Source organism: Nyctibius grandis, chromosome Z (genome assembly GCF_013368605.1).
Source record: "Nyctibius grandis isolate bNycGra1 chromosome Z, bNycGra1.pri, whole genome shotgun sequence".
In the NCBI taxonomy this organism is placed as follows: Eukaryota; Metazoa; Chordata; class Aves; order Nyctibiiformes; family Nyctibiidae; genus Nyctibius; species Nyctibius grandis.
Genome location: NC_090695.1, coordinates 18,005,568 through 18,012,529, shown reverse-complemented (window position 1 = coordinate 18,012,529; position 6,962 = coordinate 18,005,568).

Here is a 6,962-nt window from a genome sequence, read left to right as displayed (position 1 = left end):
AACCACTTCCCATACCCTTACTGAGCAACCTCAGCATCACCTCGTGGGCCTGCACTCGCTGCTGCATTTCTCTGGCATCACAAATTAAGTTGTAAGGGCATGATACACCAGAAGGCTGTGCTGCCATTCAGCGAGACCTGCACAGGCTGGAGAGCTGGGTGGAGAGGAACCTCATGAAGTTCAACAAAGGCAACTATAGGGTCCTGCACCTAGGGAGGAATAACCCCATGCACCAGTACAGGCTGGGGGTTGACCTGCTGGAAAGCAGCTCTGCAGGGAAGGACCTGGGAGTTCTGGTGGACAACAAGGTCACCATGAGCCAACAGTGTGCCCTTGTGGCCAAGAAGGCCAATGCTGTCCTGGGGTGCATGAGGAAGAGTGTGGCCAGCAGGTCGAGGGAAGTTCTCCTCCTCCTCTACACTGCCCTAGGGAGGCCACACCTGGAGTACTGTGTCCAGTTCTGGGCCCCCCAGTTCAAGAAAGATAAGGACCTACTGGAGAGAGGCCAGCGGAAGGCTAGGAAGATGATCGGAGGACTAGAGCATCTCTCTTATGAGGAAAGGCTGAGGGAGCTGGGACTGTTTAGCCTGGAGAAGAGAAGACTGAGGGGGGATCTTATCAATACTTTCAAATACATTAGGGGCTGGTGTCAAGAGGAGGGGGCCAGACCTTTCTCAGTGGTGCCCAGCGACAAGAAAAGGGGCAATGGGCACAAACTGAAACATGGGAACTTCCATCTCAATATGAGGAAAAACTTTACTGTGAGGGTGACAGAGCACTGGAACAGGCTGCCCAGGGAGGCTGTGGAGTCTCCTTCTCTGGAGATATTCAAAACCTGCCTGGACGCGACCATGTGCAACATGCTCTAGGGGAACCTGCTTTGGCAGGGGGCTGGACTAGATGATCTCCAGAGGTCCCTTCCAACCCTAAACATTCGGTGACTCTGTGATTCTGTACTCTCTATATACAGTATTTTCAGTTATAATTTTGGTGAGAGAATAAAGACTGCACCTACAAAACTGGCTGAAAAAGATTGCCTGTTTTTTGGAGAAGAGGACAAGAAAAAAGGAAAGCCTTCCTAGACTGGGAAAAGGACTAAAAAGGAGCAAATGACATTTAATAAAGGCAGATGTGATATACTACAGATATGAACAGAGGTCAGTGTAAAATGCAAACAGGACATCAGGGTTGTGGTGGAGCCAACAGTGCAAGGCTGTTGCAGAAATGGCAAACGTTATGCCACTAAATACTAGCAGGACCATCACGTGAAAGTCATGGGAGGTAGCTCTGCTGTATTTCCTTGGGTGAGGCGTCTGATCTGTGGAGACGTCCAAAGCAGAAAGGCAAGAGGATGGTTTTAGCTGGATTTTAGGGCAGCTGGGTGCAGGCACAAGCCGCATTAGCACTACAAGGGGGAAAGGGTGATACTGACAAGCTGACTTTCTCTGCACATGCTTCTGTCACCAGTGGAAGCTCCTCTTCCACCAGTGGAAGCAATCCCTGTGCAGGACTTGAGCAAGCATCCCTTCACGGGCTTGAGACAGTTGTGCTCTGGGTTGTGGCCACTCAGGTCTTGAAGACCTCCAGGCTCAGGGATCTCACAGCCCCTCTGGGCAACCCACTCCAGAGCTCCACGATCCTCACAGGGATGGACTGAGACATCTCCAAGCAACAGACCGTGAGGTCTCCTAGAGATGGACTCTAACATCCCCGAGCGATGCATTGTGACCCGGCATCCGTCACAGTTTGTATCCAGGTGCCGAGTCCCACCCAGCCGGCTGGTGCCCACACTCCAGCTGAGCAGTTTGCGAGTCTGGAGTGCTGAGCCCAAACTCAGTGCGAGTGTCCACACGGGAGAGCTTTTCTTGCAGATCTTGGTCTTAGACCCTAGAGCCACCACAGGATTAGCCCCGGCCCTGCCAGGTTCAGGCAGCCGGGGCACCTGGAGGCACACTCACGGCAGCAGAGGTGAGCTGGGAGGGGACACCTCACCCTGGGCAGCTGGGAGGGTTTCCTTCTTGGGGGACGTGGGCATTTCTTGCAGCCCTCCCCGGGCCAGCCCATGACCGGGCCCTCTCTTTCTTTTCTAGCGTGACACGGGGCTGCTGCAGCGCCGGTGCGAGGGAGCGTCTCAACATCCCCAGCTCCCCCCAGCCCACCGCAGCCAGTGGAGAGCATGTCCACAGAGCTGGAGGACCGCTGTCCCATCTGCCTGGGCAGCTGGGAGGAGGCCAGCTTTGTGATGCTGTGCCTCCACAAGTTCTGCTACGCCTGCATCCTGCGGTGGGCTGAGAGCAAGCCCGAGTGCCCCCTCTGCAAGAGGAGGATCTCTTCCATCCTGCACTCGGTGCGGGCAGACGATGACTACAGGGAGCACGTCATCGCACCACCCACGGCACCATCAGTCATCGTCCGCCGGGGGGGAGCAGCTCCTGGGCACGCAACCGCCCACCGCCTCCATGGGCCTGGAGCACCCCACCGGCGGGCTGCAGAAGGGGTGCCCGGGGGTCCTGGGAGCGGCTTCCAACCCCCGAACTGGCTGAGCCAGCTCTGGGGCAACCTGCCGCTCTTCCAGACCCTGCAGTCCTGTGTCCGTCGGGAGTTCGAGGAGCTCCTCATGGATGCAGGGCTGCGGGGCGGGATGCCGGGGGCGTCCCTAGAGCGTCGCTCGGCCACGCTCGAGCAGCAGTGTGCACGTGTGGCTGTGCGGCGGCGCAGGGCAGAGGCCGGCCGTCTGCCTGGCGGGCAGGACACCCGTGCTGCCGGGGGACGGGAGGGCAGCCCCACGGGTGCCCCCGGCCCTGCTGCCTCCCGACGAGGGTCTCCCAGCCCTGTCCCAGCCCCCTCAGGCAGCCCTGGGAGATCCAGCCCAGAGGAGCTCCCCACCGCCTCCTCTGCTGCCGTAGGTGGGGGTCTCAGCAGCTACACCTCTGCTCCCGAAGCCATCCCTGCGGAGCGAGGAGAGCCCCAGGAGGAGCCAGGGGAGGCAGTGCCCGGGCCCTCCACTTCCACCCAGGGCAGGGCACGCTCCCCTGGGGGGCCACGGCGACCCCCAAAGAGGAAGACCAGCGGCTCCGAGGCCTCTGAAGCCAGCAAGAGGCCAGCACCGCCTCGCTGAGCCTGGGCGGTGCCTCGAGGGATGGCCAGACCATGACCGGGCCACCAGCTGGGGTATGCACCTTTTTTGCCTTTTTGCCGGGAGGGGTGGGGTGCTAACCCTGAGGGGTCCTTCTACGGGTGCCAGGTGCTATTTTGTTGTTCCCCCCAAAGGCATGCGCTGCCCAGCTCCAGGCCTCCATCTCTGCAGCTGGTCCCGGGGCAGACGTTTCCAGCCGAGGGGTCTCCAGGGCCAGCCCGTGCCCCACCGCTCGTCACCCCAGGCCTGGCCTCCTCCTCACCACACCCTCTGCCCCCACGTCCTGGGGCTCTGCTCTCCTACCAGCCTGCACTGCTGGGTTCAGCCTTGTTACAGCGGCGCCCAAATCCCTCCTCCTGTGCGCAGTCATGACCGGGTGCTGCTCTCTGCGTCACCCTGGGGTCTCACCCTGCCACGGCAGGAGCCCCGAGAAGTTCAGCAAGGGGAAGCGCCAAGTCCCTGCACCTGGGGAGGGACAACCCCAGGCACCAGCACATGTGGCTGGCTGACTGGCTGGAAAGCAGCCAGGGAAAGGTGACCATGCTGCTGCCCTCAGGCACAGGCTTTCTTCCTGCTCTTCTGGATCCAGCCTTGGCCCTGACATTTCTTCTCCTCCACTTGGAAAGGACCCATCTTTGGCAGATGCTCGGCAGATGGATGCCAAGCAGCTGAGGACTCTGGGATTGTCCAGCTTGGAGAGGAGGAGGCTGACGGGGGACCTCATTGCTCTCTACAGCTGCCTGAGGAGAAGTGGAGAGGGAGGTGCTGATCCTTTCTCCCTGGGATCCAGCGACAGGACGCCTGGGGATGTTTCAAAGCTGCGCCAGGGGAGGTTCAGACTGGACATTAGGAACCATTTCTTTACCAAGAGGATGGTCAGACACTGCAACAGGCTCCCCACAGAGGTGGTCGATGCCCCACGCCTGTGTCATGGTTGAAGGCTGGGCTGGCTATTAAACTGATGGCAGATGCTCTCTATTAACCCTTCTCCCCCTCAGAAGGGGAAGGAAAAAAGGGAGAGAGACTGTCAGGTTGGAAAGTTAAAACAGTTCCAGTAAACAATAACAATGAAAAAGACTACAATAATAATGATGGAAATAATTAAATGTATACACATGCACACAAAACCAAGACCGAGCTCCCCTCCGATGACAGTCACTTCACCACTGATGCTGCAGGTCAGGCTCCAGAAAGTCCCGCACTGGACTCAGCGACAGTTGGGATCTGGATTCAGGAACGCACAGACTGGGACTGAGGGCAGGAGGAAAAAGGACAGAGTCCTCTTCGCATGCTGGCCATAGAGGAAGAGAGCGAGACCCTCGTGATCCCCCTGCTTTATACTGAGAATGACGTGTATGGGATGGAATATCTCATTGGTCGGTTTTGGGTCACCTGTCTCGTCCGCTCCTCCCTGGAGGGGAGACCCTTCTATGGATCTTCACTCGTAAGCAGTGAGGAATTTAGCAGTGCCCTTGGTTTCTCTAGCAATAAGTACAGCAAGAGCCTTCCTGCATAACATCCCTACCGGTGCCTCAGTGATAACTATAAACTCCGAGCGTTACCCGTCCTCGAAGCGGACACTGTCTCCAAAACACGCAGTTAGTTTCAGAAAGCGCAGTTACTTCGAAGAAACTTAACTGCAAGGAAAAGTCACTGAAAGGAAAACTGGTTCTGTTTTAGTGCAAACCAGGACAGCCTGTGAGTGCCTTCAAAAGAGGCATTTGGACAATGCCCTTCATGACAGGCTTTAACTCTCGGTCAGCCCGGGACTGCTCAGGCCCTTGGACCAGATGATCGTCACAGCTCCCTGCCAACTGGAACTATTCCACCCTACTACCTTTCAATGCCATCAAATCAGCATCATTTGCCTTTCTGCGATTTTTGTATTTTTCACTGCCCTAAACATTACGTGATGAAAGAAGCTAGAAATCATCTTTTTTAAAGTAATCTCATCATTCTTACAGAAAATGAGAAAATATAAACAATCCCTTCCAGCCTTGTACAATATTTAGAAGCCATGGTTGTTGTCTGTTATTGGCTCTTGTCCAATACAGTTTTGCTTACATAAATATTTTTTACTTTTGCTTGTTCACATGTTTAACTACCAGGCTTTTAAAATACCTGTGTTGCCATGACCTGTTTTGAGAACGGGAACTAAATACTTTGTGCACATGTATCAGCTATTGATGTGCGTCGTCTGGACTTACAGTTTAATGTGTACTTTTAAGTCATGGATCAGCCCCTCAGAGTTTATTATCTCACTTTTGTTCCCCTCTAAGCTCCCTGTAGTATTTCTAAATGCTTAAAGGCATCAAGGCCCGGAGAAAGGAACCCTGTGTTCTGCTGCAATGGCACTCATTGCGTTATTTTTTTTTAGCTATTTTCTACGAGACAGGATCATGCTTTGGTATTTTCTGACTGTTATACAGACCATTAATATCCTGGCTTGCAGGGCTGCATATCACAGATCCCCTGGAAATCAATGCAATATGGACTCAGTATATTTTTACGTGTGTATATATATACATATATATATGCAAAATGTATATATATATGCAAAATATATTAACTATATCCCACACAATATGTATAGTATTGTATGGTATGTTTGGGGTTTTTTTAATTTTATGGCATTTATAGCATAATGTATATGGCATCGTAAGGCTGCATTGCATGGCATTTATTGTATTGCATGTACTGTATAGGACAGTATGTATGGTATTGTATCTATTCTATTGTATGGATTGTATTTTTTATTGTACACATTGCAGTGTATGTATTGTATGTGCTGGTTTGCGTTCTATGGTATGGTATGTATTGTATTTTGTATGCTGTGGTATGGTATGTTTTGTATTACATGTATTGTATATTATATTTTGTATTGTGTTGTAGGTATGTATTGCATGGTATGGTATGTATTGCATGGTATGCTATGTATTGTATGGTATGGTATTATTGTATCGTGTTGACTGTGTATAATGTAGTTTGTATTGTAAATGTATTTTCCATTGTAATGTATTTGTCTTATATTTTACGTATTATATGGTTTCTATTATATGGTTTCGTATGTATTGTATTTTGTCTTCATTGCTTTATACGTATTGTATGTGTTGTTTTATTGTACGGTATTTATGGTATTGTATGAATTGTGTCATATGTATTTTGTATTGTATTTTATAATTTTATAACCAACATTTTGTATTGCACTGCGCCCCTCCCCACGCAGCTCTGGCACCCTCCAACACCACCTCCCAGCAGGCTCCCGCTCACAGCACTTCTCGGGAGCCGACCCTGCCGAGAGCAGGTGAGCGCCGGGCTGGCCCTGCTGCTGCTCTGGAACCACGCGATGGTTTCTGAGGAACCGTTCATGCACTTGTGAGGCTGGACTGGGTTAGTTGGTAGAGTATGTGCCCCGGTGCCGGCAGTTGTCTCCAGCTTCAACACTGCCATGCTGTGTGACCGTGGCTCTGTACTGCAAAGTGCACCCTGGGGGAGCAAGAAGGCACCCACAGCTTCTGGAAATGGGACTGGGCTGGGAATTTTAACTCGGGCTCCTATTTTTGACAATGTGACGCTTCACCTGCTGCTGCTGAAGATGGCAGGGTTATCACCCTGTTTGCGCTAACGCAGGGCCAGAGAAGCCTGAGTCCCGCTGAAGGTGGGCGTGGATGTGGAAGGCATTTTGCCCCCTGCCCAGCCTTGGCACCCAGGCCCCTGGGTGAATGGGGCATCCAACAACTGCCCACCACACCCCAAATACAGAACTAGAGGAGCCGTCCTCGCTCCGGGAGCGTGGGCTGTTTGCTGAGGTAACGTCTACAGAAAT